Below are 18,123 nucleotides of genomic sequence, written 5' to 3'. Positions count from 1 at the left end.
TGATCAGTCTGCTGCTTCACAACTGAATGCATCTTCCCGGAGGTGAGCCCCGATTAGCATCAGAGCTGGTGGTGTGTGCCGACTTCCCACAGGGCCAGTGCCCACCCTACTTGGAGTGGCTGTGGACTGGAGCCGTGATCGGATCGTTTCCAATGCCTGTTGTGCTTTGGGTGAGGGTGGGCTCTTCCTGGAGTCTCTGAGGTAAAGTTTAGATGCCTCAACTGGGGCCAGCATCCTCCATGATCTGGATGGGCCTAGACATGAAGGGTGGGGGCATGGGGGGGGGTTTACTTCCTGGTCCACTGCACCATCCTGTCTCAGCACATCTGCATATGCTGCCCGTGCTTCAAGGGTCAGCCCGGGCCAGCTCCACGGTCCCCAGTCCACTCCTCTCCCTGTCCTCACAAGCTCTATATTCCTCCTGTTGCCGTCTGCTTTGTCGCACACCTGTGCATGTGTGGTGGAGGGGAGTAATGAGGGGAGTAGGCGTAGCTAGCATCAGATTGAACGATTCTCAAAGGCAGGGGGGTCCATATGGACTGTTGATGTTCCAAGAGTTGAAGTTGTTGTTGGCTAACACATGGTGACCCCAGATGACAGCAGAACAGCCCCAAAGTGTTTTCTAGGTTTCAATCTCTATAGGAATAGATTGCCAGGTTATTTATTCCTCGAACCACCAACCTTTTGGCTAGCTCCTGAGTGCTTAACCATTGTCTCACCAGGATCCTATAATGTTCCAAGTATCCCCAGCACCTCCATAGAGTCAATTCCAATGCTCAGAGACCCTTCAGAATAGAACTGCACCTTAGGGCTTCCGAGACGGTCACTCTCAATGGGAGCAGGCAGCCTCATCTTTCAGCTAAGGAGTGACTAGTGGATTTGAACTGCCAACCTTGTGGTTAGCAGTCCAATGCTTAACCCTCAGTACCACCAGGGCACCTATAATGTTCTGAGTATTGTTGTTATAATGTTCTGAGTATTGTTAGTTAAAGGAGCTCTGGTAGCATAGTGGTTACGAATCGGGCTATGAACCACAAGGTCAACAGTTCGAAACTACCAGCTGTTCTGTGGGAGAAAGATGAAGCTTTCTGCTCCCATAAAGATTTACATCCCCGGAAACCCTATACAGGGTCGCTGAGTCAGAACGGACACCCTATACAGGGTCGCTGAGTCAGAACGGACTCCATGGCACATAACTACTACCCACCACTGTTGTTACGTGCTGTTGAGTCGGTTCTGACTTATAGTGATCCTGTATAGGATTTCTGAGGAGCAGCTGGTGGGTTTGAACAACTGACCTAGTGATTTGCAGTCCAGTGCTGATTCTACAGAGCCACATCAGGAGTCCCATGTTCTGAGCTGTTAAGTGCTGTCGAGTCAGGTCCAACTCAGCGTCCCTGTATAGGGTTTCCAAGTAGCGGCTGGTGAATTGAAATGGCTGACGTTACGGTTCAAATAGACCTTGCAGTTCAGTGCTTTAGCCCACAGCACCACACCCGGACTCCAGTGTTCTGAGTTATTGTTGTTGCTGTTGTTAAGTGCCATCGAATCAGTTCTGACCCATAGCAACCCTATATAGAGTTTCCAAGGAACAGCTGGTGAGTTTGAACTGACAACCTTGCAGTTCTGAGCTGTAGGTGCCAATTAATCTTTGTTAAACTCATAAAGTGACCTTGTATTCAAAGCCTAGTTCTAACTCTTTGTGGCTGTGTGACCTTGGGTAGGTTACTTACCATCTCTGGGTGTTGATTTCCCAAAAAATAATAGATAATAGTGGTAACAATGCACCAAGCTCTGAGCTGGATGCTTCATATGCATCGTCTTGCTTGTGTAAAGGTCCCCTTCTGTAAGTTTCGATAATGACAGTCCCTCACCACTGGAGTTTGGGTGGGGCCATAGTGAGAGAATGTGCAGCAGCAGCTGGCGACCTCCTGACAATTTAAAGTCCTGCTGGAGGATGAGACTTCTGAAAGTAGATGACTGGCAATGCTCCCCAAGGCTTTCTTCTAGTTCTCCCCTCTTAGGCTATCCATACAACTCAGCTGACTCAAGAGTCCTAGACATTCTCAAACAACAGGCTTGAAGGGGGTCCACGAAGTCCTCCCTTCTGAGAAGATTGTCCCTGGAACCTGTAACAAAGGAAAGTCTCTGTGCATCCAGCAGGTTGGCCTGTGAGTGGCTCTGGGTGCATCCCAGTCAGTCTGCAGTGTGTTTGAATGTACTCTCACTACTGGCTCCTACTTTTGTTCTTGTAAAGTAATTGGCCTGGGAGGATGGGAAACCTCAGGGTGTCTTATGCAGCATGGGCACTCCAGGAAAAATGCTGAGTGTGAGGGTGAATGGTGGGAATACTGGTTTTTAACATGTTCTGTTCCCTTGCTTCAAGGGGATGTAAAGTTGAGATGTAATGCAAAATACTGGGGAGCTCTCTGATGCCGGGCCATGGTGGACATGCTCTGCTTTCTCTTTTCCATCTGACTGCATTTCCTGCAGCTGCCATAACAAAGTACCAAAAACTGGGTGACTGTAACACAATAGAAATGGATTTTTTTTACAGTTCTGGAGATTGAAAGTCTGAAGAGCCTGGGAAGGAACCTTCCTTGTCTCCCTGGGCCTCACCTCCATCTTCAGATGACCATCTTCCCTCTGTGTCTTCTCTTCTGTTAAGGACACTCTGATGACCTTGTTTGTATTCAGTTGTGTGCCCCAAAAGTTATGTTGAACTCTTAACACCTGTACCTGGACACAGGACCATTTGAAAACAGTTGTCTTTTATGTTAATGAGGCAGTGCTGATTAGAGTGTGTTGGCAACTCCTAAACCTAATCTCTTCTGGGTGGTGTGTTAGAAAGGGGACTGTAGACACAGAAAGACACTCATAGGGATAAGACGCCAAATGAAGACAGACACGCATGGCAAGCACAGGTATACTCATTTTCCTGTTTGTTTTATCACAGTTTTGAGCAAAGTCTTTTGGCATCATTTCCCCCACGCTTGTGCCCATTTCATGTTTCTGTATCATAGTTTGCTCATTCTGAATCAATTTTCATCACTCCACAGGCTACAATCTACTTTTAATGTCACTTTTGTCTGCACATGGAAACCAGGACCTTTGTGTGACTCGCGTGACTGTGATTCTCGCTATATTGTGGTGGTCTGGAGCCGCACCTGCAATATCTCTGAGGTCGGCCTACACATCTCTGAACCCAAGGATGCTAAGGATTGCTGGAAGCTTCTAGAAGCTGAAATAGATGAAGAAGAATCTCTGCCTAGACCCATACCCTGCATATGGACTCCTAACATTCCTAAACTGTGAGTAAACCTACGCCTGCTCTCTGTAGCCACTCATTGGTGGTGTTTGGAGTTAAAGCACATGAGATAGCTAAAACAGACCATGTGACAATGAAGGTTTGATGTCAACTTGACTGGGTCAGGATTCTCAGCTGTTTGACAATTGAGATGTAGCGATTTGATGTGATAAACCACTAAGAGGATTAAGAATGGGATGTTGTTGTTAAGTGTGCCATTGAGTTGATTCCAACTCATAATAACACTGTATAGAGTTTCCAAGGAGTGGCAGGTGCAGCAGTTGGGGTGAACCGGTCACCCTTGTGGTTAACAGGCCAGTGCTTATCCTACAGTGCCACACCATGATTCCTGAGAGTGAGATGTTGCTATTATTATTGTTAGGTGCCATTCAGTCTGTTCTGACTAATAATCAATGACCCTCTGCACAATGGGACAAAACACTGCCCGATCCTGTGCCATCCTCACAATTGTTACGCTTGAGCCAACAGCTGGTGCCACTGTGCCAGTTCATCTCACTGGGGTCTTCTTTTTTGCTGTCTGTCTCTCCACTTTACCAAGCATGAAGTCCTTCTCCAGAGATGGTCTCTCCTGATAACATGTCTAAAGTATGAGAGACAAAGTCTCACCATCCTGGCTTCAAAGGAGCATTTTGGTTGTACTTCCTCCAAGACAGATCTGCTTGTTCTTCTAGTAATCCATGGTACTTTCGATATTCTTCTCCAACACCACGACTCAAATGCATCAATTCCTCTTTGGTTTTTCTTATTCATTGTTCAATTTTCACATGCACATGAGGCTATTGAAAATATTATAGTTTGGGTAGGCTCACTGTAGTCCTCAAACTGATATCTTTACTCTTGAAAAGGGTGGGACGTAGCACTCGGATTGATTTACAGAAGATTCCCAACAGTGTGGCATGTAATACTTTTTATCTTATAAGGCATCAAATAAGAGATTTTTGAGCAGAAAGGGAGGGCCTCACTACCACCAAGGAAGAACCCCAAGTGGAGTACGTTCTTTGGGCTTGGGGTCCCTGCCCTGTGAAGTTCCTAGATCCAGGGTAAGATGGATGCCAAGATGTATGGAGATCGCCAAGGAATGCTGGGCCTTTAGATCCTTATAGAAGACAAGGTCCTTTCCCCAGAAATGATAATGAGAAAGCTTTTCCCTAGTGCTGACCTTCTGAATTTGGAATTCTACCTTCTTAAATGGCGAGAGAATAAATTTCTGGTTGTTAAAGGCAACCACTTGTGGAATTTCTGTTATAGAAGCATCAGAAAGCTAAGACAGACCTACTCTTAATTAACTGCATATGCAACAACCCTATTTCCAAACAAGGTCATGTTCATAGGTACCATGGGTTAGGACTGCAACATGTCTTTTGGGGGACACCATTTAACTCATAACATAGATCAATAAAAGGCCTTCTTGATTTCCTAAAATGAGGGGGTGATAAAGGCTCAAAGTTACTGCCTTACAAGGTTTCAAGAGGGAGTTTAGTTTAAGAGTGTGTGGGGAAAGATAAAGTCTCCACTGAATAGTTTTCATCTTGTCTAGATGGGTCTGGTAAAAAGAGATGGGGATAAGATTCTTAGGATTCAATAGTGAGTACTTGTTATCATGACTAATTGCAACTGTCACAATTGTAAAGGTAGAAGTTTTGTAACAAAAACTGTGGAGTAGTTAATCTTACAGTCCGAAACAGAGGACCCTAAGACCATCAAGGGAGAAGAGCACAAGCAGAATGTGGGACCCTATCGAGAGAAGCAGCGATGCCAGAGATGGAGGCAGAGAAGGGGACATGGAGAGAGGGACCAGCTAAAGATTCTAGATTCATGGAAAGAGAGGGACTGAGTGCTGGTGGCTAGGAGGTAGGCTTGCAGAATGTGCCCTTTGGTGATTTAAATTATTATATAAGCCTGAGTGTTTTTTAAAAAAAGAGCTAGAATGACTAGAGAAAAATGCTGTTAACTGATGGTACATGGAGGGCATTATAACCATTGTAATAAAGCAAAGTATAGGATTTGTTGAATGTAAAATTGATGATCTGTCCTGTAAACTTTCACTCAATTCACAATAAAAACTTTAAAAAAAAGGCCTTCTATTTCTGGACCCGATTTCTAGTCTCTCCCATAGATGCCCCTCATTCTAGTTATCTCGGAGGACTCATTCTTCCCTAACTCAGCCAGGGCCTGGGTATGAACTGTTGGGGCATCCCTAGCCTGAGAATCTGCATTCTTATTGTGTTTCTCATTCAACTCAGTCTCTTAGATCTGTGCACAGGAAAATGGGCTTAGTCACTATGGGACAAAGACACAAACCATCCAGACCCAACAAATCAGAGCTTACATCAAACAAGGCGTTCTCTTTTGAATACTTAATATGTACACATTGTTATTGTTGTTAACTGCTGTCGAGTCAGTTCTGACTCATAGGACCCTGTATAGGGTTTCAGGGAAGTGGCTGGTGAGCTTGAACCGCTGATCTTGCAGTTCAAACTGACCTTGCAGTCCAGTTCATCAACTCACAGAGCCACACCAGAACATAGTGTTGTTGTTGTTATTGTTAGGTGCCATCCAGTCGGTACCAACTCATAGTGACCCTGTGCACGACAGAACAAAATGCTGCCCAGTCCTGGGCCAACCTCACAATGGTCGCTGTGTTAAAGCCCATTGCTGCTGCCACTGTGTGAATTCACCTTGTTGGGGGTCTTCCTCTTTTTCTTGTCGTTAATGTGCATAGTGTGGTGCTGTGGATTAATGTGCTAGACTGCAAAGTCAGTTTGAACCTCAAAGTCAGTGGTTCAAGCTCACCAGTCGCTCTTCAGAAACCCTATAAAGGGTCACCATGGGTCGAAACTGAATTGATGGCACTTCACAATGATGACAACAGTGTGCATAGTGTGCCACAAAAAGTTGTTGCTGTCATTGCTTGAATGAAGCTGCAGCAGGAAAAAAAAAAATCTTTTTCATCTAGTGGGGGGTGGTGGGAAGCCAATACCAGGGGAACTTAGCCATTTGTATAACGGGATCCTTTTACCACAAATGGCCTCTGTGCCCAGACCTGCCACCCCTCCTTGCTGGATGGGCTTGGTGCCAGAGCCAAGTGCAATCTGGAGGCAGGGGACTGAGCTCTCACTGGCTTCCTGGAAGTGTGATCGTGTGATGAGACTTGATATTAGGCTTCAGCTGCCAATGGCAAGGACCTGGTTAAAAATTACCAAAATACCAAAGGCAACCCTGGTAATTGCTCTTTGGAGTCAGTGCCAAGAGGCTCGGCAGGGAGCACATGCAGCAATGGCTGGCAGATGCCACGGAGGAAAATATAAATGCTCATATATCGGAGGGACTGAAACAGTCTACCCAAAGGGAGAGTTCTAAAATTCATCTAGTCAATCTCCTTGGATTTTCCTTTATTTCAAAATGTGTAGTTTATTGCTGTAAAACATATTATCTTAGTTCTGTAGTGTTGCTGTAACACAAATGCCATGAACAGAAGACTCCAACAGACAGATTTATTTTTTCACAGTTAAGGAGGGATTTAGGGCACTGGCTCTAGGGGCAGACTGGCTCTCTGTTGGCTCTGGGGGAGGGGCCTTGTCTCTATTCCTGTGCGCTGTGGCGATCTTCATGTGGCTCAGCGTCTCCCTTCCCCCATTTTGACGTGCTGGCTCGATAGTTTAATCTCTTTTATATCACAAAAGATATTGACTTAAGGCACAACTCACAAGAATACGTCCTATTTATCATAACAAAGGAAACTTACTTCCAAATGGGATTATAGCCGCAGGTAAAGGGTTAGGATTTGGAGCCTGTGTTTTGGGGAGACATAGTTGAACCCGTAACATATATGCTTTGTATTAAGTGCCATCAAGTCGGTTCTGACTCATAGAGACTTTGTTTTCAAGGAGCCGTTGGTGGGTTGGAACAGCTGACCTTTTGGTTAGCTTTCCAGTGCTTATCCTACAGTGCCACACCAGGACATGGTGGTGGTGGTTGTGTGCTGTGGAGTCAGTTCTGACTCATAGTGACCCTGTATAAGGTTTCTGAGGCTGTAAATCTTTACGGGAGTAGAAAACCTCATCTTTCTTCCGCGGAATGGCTGGTAGTTTCGAACTGCTGACCTTGAGGTTAGCAGCCCGATTCATAACCACTACGCTACCTGAGCTCCTTCCTTATACCAGGACACAGAACATAAGACTTTGTCTTTGTAACCATCTTTAAGTGTATATATAGTTCAATGATGTTAACTACATTCACCATGTGCAATCTTCACTGCTATTTCCAAAACTTATCAAACAAACTTTTTAATATTCAGCAATAACTCCACCCCCACTTCCCAAGTCCTGGGTGACTACTTTCTGTCTCTATGCATTTGTCTATTCTAGATATTTTATGTAAGGGGATCATACGATACTTGTCCTCCTATGTCTGCCTTGTTTCACTCAGCATGTCTTCAGGGCTTGTCCACATTGTGGAATGTTTCAGGATTCATTCCTGCTTGTGGCTGAGTCATAGTCCATCGTTTGGGTGGTATAGACCATTAACTTGCTGAATTGCTAACTGAAAGGATGGAGGTTGGAACCCACCCAGAGGAGTCTCAGAAGAAAGGCTTCCAAAGGGTCACACCATCGAAAAGTACATGGAGTGTAGTTCTACTCTTCCACCATAGGCTCACCATGAGGTGGAATCAACTCGATGGCTGGCTTAGTTCTCTAGCGCTGATATCATGGAAACACCATGAAGGGATGATTTTAACAAATGTATTCTCTCAAAGTTTAAGAGGTTAGAAGTTCAAGTTCAGAGCGCTGGCTATAGACGAAGGCTTTCTCTGTTTTTTGACTCTAGGAGGTTCCCAGCACAGGGACCTTAAGTCTAAAGAATGTGCACTTCTCCCAGCTCTTCTTTCTTGGCATAGTGGGTTCCTACTGTCTCATTGATTCTTCCTCCTTGTAGCTCTTGTAAGATAAACAGTGTTGCAGGTCACATGCCAGGAAAGTCCCCTTACATGGGACCAGGACTGTGACATCTCATTCTAATCCCCTTCCCTTAGATCACATCATGGGGATAATTACATCATTAGCTGCCAGATTACATTGTTATATGACTGCCAAAGGAATCCTGGTAGTGGGCACTCAAGGTCAGCAGTTCAAATCTACCGGTTGCTCCATGGGAGAAAGATGAGGCTTTCTGCTCTAGTAAATGGTGTGATGCTGTAAAGCACTGGACCAAAAGTCAGTTTGAACTCATGGTTGGTGGTTCAAACACACCAGCCATTCCTTGGAAATCCTATACAGGGTTGCTATGAGTTGAAACTGACTCAACAGCACTTAACAACAACAACCAAGATTTACAGCTTCAGAAACCTTATACAGGGTCTCTATGAGTTTGAACAGACTCCATGGCACACAACCAACCATAACTGCCAAATCACTAAGATCATGGTCCAGCCAAGCTGACACATACTGGGGAGGCGGGGGAGAAGGGAAGAGGCAGAATTCTATCCATGAAAAGGCACTTACTTTGTGTGTATGGATTCACCATGTTTTGTTTATCTGTTCATCTGTTGATGGACACACTTCTGTTTCTCTCTCCCTCACAATCACTGACTCGGGGCAGCCTCTGTCTGAGTACCAGATCCGGGGCCGAGGAGATGATGAACCCTCTCAGACCCTGTGCAGGTACCAAACAGGTGAGGAGGGTCTCGGGAGAACTATGAGGGTTACGGGTGCTCAGAGAAAGGAGATGCCAGGCAAGACATTTCAGAAGAGGTGGTAGGGATGACAAGAACCCAGAAGGGTCACTCACTGCCCTTGAGTACCACTGAGTGTACAGCATTAATGTCTTAACCAGGTAGAGGTTTTATATTTTGTCAGGTATTGTCACATCAATTTTATTTGATCCTAAAAACAACCAATTAAGTGACTGTTGTCACTTAATTTTGAAACTGAATCCTAGAATGGCCTAAGACAAGGATCAAAAATATTATTTATTGAGCATCTACTACTTACTGAAGCAGTAGTTCACCAGGACTAACTAAAGGAGACCTGGTGTGGCGCTGTGGGCTAATGCATCAGACTGCAAAGCTGTTTGAACTGCCAGGTCGGTGGTTCAAGATCACCAGCTGTCCTTGGAAACCCTATACAGGGTCACTATGGGTCAGAATCAACTTGATGGCACTTAACAACAACAACAACTAACTGACAGATTGGCATGCACGAATCGGTACCACAGAAGAAAGGTCTGGCAATCTAGTTCTGTAATGATTACAGCCAAGAAAACTCTATGGAGCTCAGCTCTGCTCTGTAACACATGTGGTAAGATGCAACTTGACAGTAATGAGTATGTATGTATGCACATCTATGTGTACGAGGAACTTGACAATGACCAGACTTACCCTCCCACATCACTACAAAAGTGTTACCTTCCCACATCACTATAAGAGTAATGAGCTCTCCATTTTATTGATAGAGAAACTGAGGCTCAGAGGACTAAATGACCTACTCAGGGTCACATCAGTCTTGCTTCTGGGCCAAAGCTCTCAGCTCTGCAAGAAGCCATTTTCTAGGGTGGTTTAAACTTGTTAGGACTGTAAAAACATGAAAACCCATCTCATACTGTCTCCACCGACAAAGGGGATTGACTGACTCTTGCACCAGGAAGGTTCAGTGGTAACACGGATTTCAGGACTGGTTTGATCCAGAAGCTTAATGTTATCAAGGTTCCTGCTTCTTTTAATCACTATCTCCTAGAATGGTACCTTTGTCCTGAAACACCTGCACCTGTATTTGAATCACAGACCTTTTGGTTAGCAGCCATGCACTTAACAACTGCATCACCAAAGCTCCTTTTAGGCCATGCCACTTCCCAAATCCTGGAGATTAGAGTGGTCCTGGTAGGCTGCCTCCATCCAAATCAAGGCATTGGAGGCTGCTGCTCTTCCTAGGGCAAAGCTCTGCTCTATAATGGATTTTTCCTAGGTTGTTACGCTGGCTCCGAGCCGCTCCTTGGAAACACTATATAGGGTTGTCATGAGTTGGGACTGACTTGGTGGCACTTAACAACAACAACAGGGTAGCCTGGGGTGGCGCTGTAGTATTAGGTCTGGACGGCTAACCACAAGGTCAGCTGCTCAAACTCACCAACAGTTCCTTGGAAACCCTGTATGGGGTTGCTATGAATTGGACCTTACAATTGCCACTGTATCTCTTCTTGAGGGTCTTTCAGAAAAACAAAGAACCCTTCTGGTTTTTCCTCTTTCCTAGAAACAGCCCAGTAAATGTCATAACTAGAACACATGTTTCAGGACTATCCTGGGCTAAGAGGTTGAGGTCAGGGTCACCGGAACCCGTCACTTTGGCACAGGAGGTGGGGTTACCCCGATTGTTCAGATGGCTGCACATGCAGGAGGGTGACTTGGGGAAGCCATGAGCGCTGGCGAGGATACATGTTACATGTGTCCTAGAGGAAGTCTGGGTTTAGCGGTGGCTCAGTGTTAGAATTCTTGCCTTTCATGCTGGAGACCTGGGTTTGAGTCCCAGTCAGTGCAACACATAAACAGCCACCAGTCCACGGAGACATGGGTGTTGCACTGATGCTGAGCGGGTCTTAGTGGAGCTTCCAAACTAAGGCAGACTAGGAAGAAAGACCTGGCAACCAGTGAAAACCTCGTGGATCACAATAGATTGCTCTGCAATTGATCTTTGGGCAGGTACATGATGGGTGATGTTTCGTTCAGTTGTGTGTGGGGTTACCATGAGTTGGGGCAAAACAAGATGGCTACTAACAGTAACAATGGGAGTCTGGGATACTGTGGTGGGCAGAGGCAGGGGAGATGCTGGTGGGCAACTGACAGTGTCCTCTCCAGGGATGCTGGGGGCTAGTTAGTCTATAAGCTCACAGGGCTGAACAAACAGAATGGTATATTTCTGGATGCAGCTGAGCCCCGGATTGGATGCAATGATGATACTCCCCAGGGCACTGGACCCCCTGTGATTTTGGGCATATATCCAACTCTAGAATTCAAGACTGTGCAGTTCTGGGTGGGCGGCAGAAGGCCTGTGACTACCTGGTTAATTCAGGCACTGGGGCCTTAGGTTAGTGGGAGGATGGGACACTGGGTGCTTTGGTGTCTGCTTGGCAGAGGTGGCAGCAGCGGGCCTTGGGGGTCATGGCTGTAGGTCAGCTCACCCAGGTGGGCAGGTGGGGGGATGCAAGTACCCAAAGGCTGACTCCTCAGCAGCCAGAGAGTTTGATGAGGCTGCATTTGGTACCCAGTCTCCTCCAACCTGCAGGGCACATCAGCTTTGCTTTCATCATTTGCAGGCAGGGGAGGCTGTTTGTCATTCAGAGCCCCAGGCGGTTCTCTGTTTTCTCAGTAAGGGCCCAGAGCTGCTTAAAGCATACCTGGCCAGCTCTGGGTGGACCACCCACTCACAGTGGCCATTTGTTTATCCTGCAATCACTTCTGAGCTGTGCCTGAGAGCTGGCTCTGGGAGAGGTAGGATGGTAGACCCTCCAGGGGCCAAGTCACATGTAGTGGTGAGGGGCATCAGCTTTGGAAGTCCTGATTATGCTGGGAGGGATCTGGGCACTGAGCTAAAGAAAGGACTTGGCATGTTTGGAGGGGTGTAGAGGGGCAGGTTCTGTAGGGGTGGTAGTGTGCATGGGTAGGGAGAGGAAAATATTGGAAAATAAGGCTAACTGGGTAAACTGAGGCTGGGCAGTAAAGGCCTCTACAGAGACTTCTCAATCTAGTCCAAGTCAATGGAGAGACACACCCCACTTGTAGGCAGAGAGGTCTGTCTATGCTACCAAACATGTGGCAGGCTATGGAGGCAGAGGCAGACCAGTCAGAGAAAGGACAGCACAGGGGACAGGTGAAGAATGGCAGTGAGGGTGGAGCCCCCGAGAGGTCTGACTTCTCACTGGACGTAGTGGGTAACAAGAGTCAGGGTTGACTTCAAGGTACTTGTGAATATCTGAGTTAGAAAGTTCAGTTAGAGGACCCAGGAGTAAGGGACGGGCTTGAGTGGGTGTCTTGTTACTGTATTTTTATGCAAGTAACATGTGCCTTATATGGTTTTTGCAAGTCACACATTAGATTTCCTATGCAATTTCGTGGATTGTATAGGGAACCAATGCTGTTATAACACACATATCGCAAGAAGGTGGCTTTACAGAGCAGAAATTATTTTTCTTATAGTTATGGAGGCTGAAAGTCTAAATCAGGGTCTCATCCATACTGATTCTTTCTGTGAGCCTCTCCTAGTTTCTGGGTTCTGCCAGCCAGTCTCAGAGTTCCTTGACTTATAAATGATCCTTCCATGCTGTCTGTCCTGCCCTGTGTGTCTTCGTGTCTATTCTGGTCTAATAATTCAGAAGCAATTATGTTTAGGATCCACCCTAACTGCTATGACCTCAACTGATGGATTTCACTACGTTAGATTGCATTACGGAATGTGGCTGCATCACATCACATTAGATGACATGATGAAAGCCCAAGGGTGATGCAAACAGCGGATTCAAATCTATGCAGAGGGATTTCAGAAGCAAGGTCTGATGATCTGCTTCTGAAAGGTCACAGCCTTGAAAAGCTATGGAGTGGACGTCTACTCGGCATGCATGGTGTCACCATGAGTGGCGATTGATTGGATGGCAGCAGTGTGTAAGGTAACCTGCTGTACCTATGGCCAACTGATTTCATCATATGTAGTTTCTTCATAACAGCAACTAGAACAGTTGGTCAAACCATTAGGAACCATAGTCTAGGCAAGTTGATACATAGAATTAGCCATCATGGTGAGGAACCGTTAAGGGTTGAAGTGCCTATGGGACATGCAGAGAGTGTCCACAGGGCAGCTGGACTGAGGGTCTGGAGTACAGCACAGACATGGGGCAGAGATGGGGATGAAAACACAGCACAACAACTATTCTTCTTTTTTTTAATTTCTTATTGTGAACTGAGTGATAGTTTACATGGCCGAACACTGGCTGTACACCATCATTTCATTGTAATGATCACAATCCCCTCCATGCTTCCATTCCCTCTGTTTTTTTTGTTGTTTTTTTTTAATTTTTGGCGGGGGGGGGGGCGTGGGTCAAGGGGTGTATACAAAAATATGCAGGAATATATAATAATTTAAACAACCAAATGGCACATTCTGCAAGCCTGCCTCCTGGCCGCCAGCACTCAGTCCCTCTCTTTCCATGAGTCTAGAGTCCTCAGCTGCTCCCTCTCTCCATGTCCTCCTCATCTCTGCCTCCATCTCTGGTGTTGCTGCTTCTCTGGCTAGGGTCCTGCATTCGCTCATGCTCTTCTCCCATGATGGTCCTAGTGTCCTCTGTTTCTGGACTGTAAGATTAACTACTCCCACTTTTTTTGTTTATAAAACTTCTACCTTTACAGTTGTGACAGTCGCAATTAGTTATGATAACATTTACTCACTATTGAATCATAAGAATCTTATCCCCATCTCTTTTCACTAGACCTGTCTAGACAAGATGAAAACTGGTTAGTGGGGACTCTATATTCCCCTGCACACTCTTAAACCAAACTCCCTCTTGAAAACCTGTAAGCCAGCCACTTTGTGCCTTTATTGCCCCCTCATTTTAGGCAGCCAAAGTCTAAGTTGTCTGTCCCTATCTACCCTGTATACAGAGGTGACAGGATTGATACTTGATATGAAATACTCTCTCCCCTGGTATTTTGAGCTACTACATATATAAGTATAGGTCAAGTTCATCAAATTGTAGCAATTTACACTCACTGCCTTTATTAAAATTTTTTTTTTATCTTCCTCTAGTCTAGTTCTGATTATCAAGCCATTGAGGCTAGGTCAAATGGGTACTATCTGCAAGTTTGGGAGTTTTTGCGTGTCTCCCTTCACTTCATATCAACTGGACACTTCATTCTCAGCTCTAGCCCTCCGTGGCTATGTCCTTGCCCATGGACTCAGGAGTCCCCAGGTCTCACCACACTTTGGGCCAACCAGCCCTTCCTCTTCTCTTATCTCCAGGTCGACGGGAGTCTATGGAACAAGGTTAAACTCAACCTATTTCTTCAGTGCTTCCTTTCCCCCTCTTCCACTCATCAGTAGACCAATGTGGTCAACAGCAAGCTTACATGCCTGCTCATGTATTCCCTTTAAGTTTCAGTCTTGGAGGGGGGTTTGTCTTGAAAGAACTTGATTGCTTGCCTTGATGGCTTCCTGGCAAACAACTTGCATATTCTTGTAGTAGACAATCAGACTGCCATTTTTGTTTTGGGTTTTTCCTGCTGATCTTTCTTTGAAGATGTATCTTCTGTTGCTCTAGCTGTTCCAGGCTGGTCTGCTTGTGCTTTCTAGTGGGACTGTCCCACCTCAGAAGGTTCTAGATAGGACTCAGAATTCCACCCAAGGTCTTATACACTGCAAAAGCTCCTCAAGAGGCCTATTTCACTGGGCAAGTTCTAGAACCCCTTTAAGGTATTCTAATCAGTTATAGGTTAAAGATAGGCTTACTAACTTTCTGTAATCATGTTTCCCGACATTCCTTTCTATCCCACTCAAGTGTCTATTTTATAACAGTAGGCAAGGGAAACTAATATTCATAAGACAGTGAAGCATCTTAGCATTATTTCCCCTCTTCAAACTATGCCTTGATCCCTGTATCACAAAGCCCTATTGTTCCAAGATTGAGCATGCATCACTATTTACCTCTGTCCCACTTAGGTCATGCAAACCTGTCTCAGTGTTCCCCTATCTACCTTGTTCTTTCATCCCTACCCCTTCTTGTGTATTGCCCTCCCCAACACCCAAACTATGATGTGTCTACTCCCTACCCTGTGCTCTACCATCACCTCCCTCCACACTCCCAACCCCCCATTCCCACCCCATCCCCACTGGCAACCAACAAAGAATTTTTTTTTTGCCCTTTTAGTATGGATATCTTTTCCTTAACTTTTACAATAATGGTCTTATGTAATATTTGTCCTTTTGTGACAGACTAATTTCACTCAGCAGAATGTCCTCAAGGTTCATCTATGTCATGTGGTGGCTTGCAGTTTCCTTGTTAATTCTTCAAGGTAGCATAGTATTCCATTGTGTGTATGTACCACAGTTTGTTTATCTATTCTTCCATTGAAGGGTACTTAGGCTGTCTCCATCTTTTTGCTATTGTGAATAGTGCTGCTATGAACATTGGTGTGCATATATCTACTTGTGTTATGGCTCGTATTTCTTGCGGTTATATACCAAGTAGAGGAATTGCTGGGATCGTATGGTATTTGTATTTCCAACTTTCTGAGGAAGCACCATACTGTTTTCCATTTTCCAGAGTGGTTGGACCATTTTGCATTCCCACCAGCAATATAGGAGGGTCCCAGTTGCTCCACATCCTGACCAGCATTTATTGCCCTCTGCTTTTTTGAATTTTGCTGTTATTGCTGGTGTGAGGTGATATCTCATTGTTGTTTTGATTGGCATCTCTCTAATGGCTAGTGATCGTGAACATTTCTTCATATGTTTGTTGGCTGCCCACAACCACCATTCTTATTTTGCACCATCTCTGTTCCCATGAGAGGCAGTGAGTATAATATATTGTCCAGCTCCAGCACTCACCAGCTGTGTGGCAGGCCACTGAACAGAGTTTCGTTTTCAGGTCTATAACCACTGGGATAGTAAGACCGACCCAGAAGGTCTTATGGATGTGAACTGAGCTAATGCCTGGCACGAGGTGAACAAGACATAACAGCATTGTTGTTATTATGTGTTGTTAAGGATTCAGTGGTGTCCGCCAACATGATAGGCTGAAGCTCTAGCCTCTGGTACTTGTGACTGTCATCTTGTTTGGAAATAGGGCCAGTGCAATGTTACCAGTTAACATGAGGTCCTACTGGAAGAGGGTGGGACCTATATGACTGTTATTGTTGTTGTTGAGTGCAGTCGAATTGGTTTCACCTCATAGCAACCTTGTATAGGCCAAGGAGCAACTGGTGAGTTTGAACTACTGACTTTGTGGTTCGAACCGACCTTGCGGTCCAGTGCCTTATCTCACAGCGTCTATAAGAGGGGAGAGAGAGGTATGGAGACAGAGGAAGGACAGCAAGTTGAGGGTACCAGAAGCCCTCAGAATCAAGGCAAGAGATGTGTAACAGATTCTCCCACCAAGTCTCAGAAGGAAGCAACAGGGCAGAACCTTGGTCTCAGACTCTCAGGTTCCAGAACTGTGGGACAATATAATTCTGTTTTTATAAGCCACAAGATTGTGCGTGTGTTTTAAAAGCTTTTATGTGAATTAAGTAATAGCTTACAATGGGAGAACATTGGTTTTGCATTCAACTTATTGTATTTTGTTTCATTGCAATGATTATAATCCCCTACATGCATTATCAGTTAACATTATTTGCTTCTATTCCCTCTGTTTTTTTTTTTGATGTACACAAAAACATTCAGGAATCTATCATCGTTTAAAAACTGAAAGGCACATTCTACAAGCCTTCCGTGGTTAGGTCAGTGTCCATGGGCTCAGGAGTTCCCAAGTCTCCCCAAACTTTGGCCCAACCAGCCCTTCCTCTTCTTGATCTTATCTCAAGGTTGACAGGAGTCTGTGGAATGTGGTCAAACTCAGCCCATATCCTTTGTTTCACAGCCCTAGGAAATGAACATGTGTGTATACATGCTATTCTGGCTGGGGGCAAGGCTCCCTAAACCACCAAACCAAAAAATCAATTGCTGCACAATCAATCTCAACTATATGGACTCTCTAGGGCCGAGCAGAACTACCCCATAGGGGTTTCAAGGCTGTAATCTTTATGGAAGCAGACTGTCACATCATTCTCCTGCTTGTGGGTTTGAACCACAGACCTTTTAGTTAGCAGCCGTGCACGTATCCACTACACCACCAAGGCTCCTTTGAAGTCATGCCACTTCCCAAATGCTGGAGACAGGAGTGGTCCTGGTAGGCTGCCTCCATCCAAATGACGGCAAGGGAGGCTGCTGCTCTTCCTGGGGTGAAGCTCTGCTCTGTAACAGATTTTTCCTAGGTTGTTTTGCCAGCTCCTAGCTGCTCCTCAGAAACCCTATACAGGGTGGCTGAATCAGAACTGACTTAACAGTACCAAACAACAACAATAACAAGGGTAGCTACAAGTGGGCTGTTCTAAATCAAAGCCCCTGGAGTTGTTCCTGAGAATACAGTAGGGTCCCATGTGACGGCCCTACCACCTGATTGTTTGGGGCAGGGCCACAGGACATAGATGGTTTTTCATAGGTTAGCTAATTCACACAGTAGGACCAGTTTGTAGAAGAACCTTCCTGGAAAGGGGTCTGGAGGCCACAGCACCCTACTCATAAACATGCTAAGCATCCCCCTCAGCCTTTTAAATTCCAGGGCCTCCGTCTAATCTGTCTGAAAGACAAGGATTGCTAAGAGAACTTGGCTGCTTTCTGTCTTTCGTACATTGTGTTCTAGCCAGTGGGTTCCATTCTCCATCTCTGAGGACTTGGGCATTCAGTGGAAATAATGAACAGAGACAAATAAGGAACACCTTGCCTAACGATGAGGCAGACACAACTTGGGGTGAGAAGAGCAGTTGAGGGCCTGTCTCATAGCTTCATGCAACCTGAGAGTCAGCATCGATTTCTATCCAACCTGCTCCCCAAAGCCACTCAATGCTCAAGAGGTTCAGTGCCTTCTGGGACAAGCAGGATTTTTCCAGTGAAAAATTCAGTTACATCTGGTTTGTCCCTATCAGTTCTATTTCATATGTTTCCCCTGGTAACCTCATCAGAAGGATCCCAAAGGGATGGCTTGCTTGTACCTCTCGTACAATG

Source organism: Chrysochloris asiatica, unplaced genomic scaffold, assembly GCF_000296735.1.
Source record: "Chrysochloris asiatica unplaced genomic scaffold, ChrAsi1.0 scaffold00034, whole genome shotgun sequence".
Classification (NCBI taxonomy): Eukaryota; Metazoa; Chordata; class Mammalia; order Afrosoricida; family Chrysochloridae; genus Chrysochloris; species Chrysochloris asiatica.
Note: the sequence above shows the minus strand (reverse complement) of the source record.